This window comes from Pteronotus mesoamericanus, unplaced genomic scaffold, assembly GCF_021234165.1.
Source record: "Pteronotus mesoamericanus isolate MK-2021 breed Mesoamerican mustached bat unplaced genomic scaffold, CSHL_Meso_final contig_27, whole genome shotgun sequence".
Classification (NCBI taxonomy): domain Eukaryota; kingdom Metazoa; phylum Chordata; class Mammalia; order Chiroptera; family Mormoopidae; genus Pteronotus; species Pteronotus mesoamericanus.
The window spans coordinates 17388845-17390620 of NW_026555115.1; the positions used below are offsets into that span (position 1 = coordinate 17388845).

Sequence of the window (1776 nt, forward strand, 5' to 3'; positions counted from 1 at the left end):
GGCGGGAGGAGGGGCATGGCTGCTACATCTTGCTTTCCTACTTCCTAAACCGCGTGGTCAAGGGAAGCCCCCTCAGCTCCCAACACCGCGTGGTCAAAAGCCTCTAGCATGGCTGCTATGCCGGGGTCCCAACCCTGGTGGAATCCTCACCAGCAACCCCATCTCCAACCCCTTCAGCAGGCGCTGCACCGGGGTGCTGCCTGCCCAGTTACATCCTGGGTTAAGTTATGCAAACCTTCCTGGTTAACCTTGTTGATATGCAAAATAACCATGCTTGCAATTGAGGTATGAAGCTAGTCTGCTATTAATATGCAAAATGACTTTCAATGGCCCTGCTCAGTGTCTCCCATCCCGCTTGGCTTGGCTTGGCTTGGCTTGGCAGCCCACCTTGGGGGAGCAGCGAGAATATCCTATATGTTTTTGGACACACCAATGTCTGGACCCCATTACAAATCCCCTTTGAGGATGTCTAACTGTACCCTGTTACACTATCACAGAGAACACAGAACCAGGGCTTTAGCACAAGGATTTAGTTTAAAAACAAAGTAATGAAGTAATGATACTGGTAACTGGGTCAGTGCCCAGGCTGCCAACGGGACCAGAGGGGAAGGGCCGCAAGGGAAGTGCCGAGTTGCCTGGGTAACAAGGTTGGGCCAGGCATCGGGACAAATCCCACCTCCCCACAGGGGTGGGGGGAGGGAGACCGGCAGGAGGAAGCCATTGCACTGAGCATGTGCAAGGCTAGCAAGGGTGCTTGGCTAAGTGAAAAGCCTTCCTACTCACTTTTTTTTTACTGATTGTCAAATGATCTTCAATGAATAAATTTTCCTTTATTGTTCTTAACTAGCTGGTCATTCCCCTGCACCACAGTTGATATCATTTATGATGCCATGAGGGTGGTGGCCCTCAATATTGCAGCTTGCAGACTGGGCAGTCCCCAGGATCTCTTTAATGACTCCAGAGTTCTCCAGCTAAAGATTAGTTCCACATCTGTTAGGCAATGTTGACAATCTCATCAAAAGTGGCATTTCCACTGTGCTTAATTTTTTTTTTCTTCTTTCTGCCTCATGGTGATTCTTTGAGGGCTTTGATGATCAGGGCAGAGGCAGAACACAGTACCTCAATCTGAGCCAGTCTGTTCTGAACAGTCAGTTTCACTGTAATCCTCAGACTCCTCCAATCACTGGTTGCTTTGATGACAACATCACAAACTTTTTTTGGAGAGAGACCCAGGGGGCCAATCTTGGGGGCCAGGGCAGACATGACACTGACTTCATCCACTTCCCCACAGGTGCACCTCAGGTATATGACTTCAATCTCTTTGGGGCTGAACTTCGGCCGCATGGTGAAGGCGGCTGGTGTTGGATGAACCTGGATTCCAGATGACTGACGGAAGAAAGTTGCAGTTTCTCCTCCCCCGAGAGGAAATCCAAAACCCCTCCTACTCACTTCTGATCTAGTGAAGATCTGTCAGTCTAGCCTGGATAAAAACAGGGTTAGTTTGGGGGACAGGCAGACCCTCCAGAAGCACCTTTAAGTTTGAGCACCCGGCTAGGTCCACAAGGCTAGTTTATATAAACCAAGACAAGGGAGAGGCACCCTCTTTCTTGAACCTACTACCCAGAAGTAGGGGCCAGTGCTTTGCAGTACTGGCAGGCCCTGGAAGCCACTTGGCAGTGGCAGCACCAGCCCCCACACACAGGTCCCCAAGAAGGAGCCTACAGCTGTACTACAACCTGGAACAATCCACCAGGATGACTGATTGTGCAGCAGCCA

The 1776-nt window shown here is 50.4% G+C and overlaps 1 pseudogene; it reads right to left on the bottom strand.

Moving 5' to 3' along the window:
- Nucleotides 1-839: 839 nt before the first annotated feature.
- LOC129071684 (60S ribosomal protein L12-like) lies at nucleotides 840-1399 on the bottom strand (annotated as a pseudogene).
- Between the last annotated feature and the right edge of the window lie 377 nt (nucleotides 1400-1776).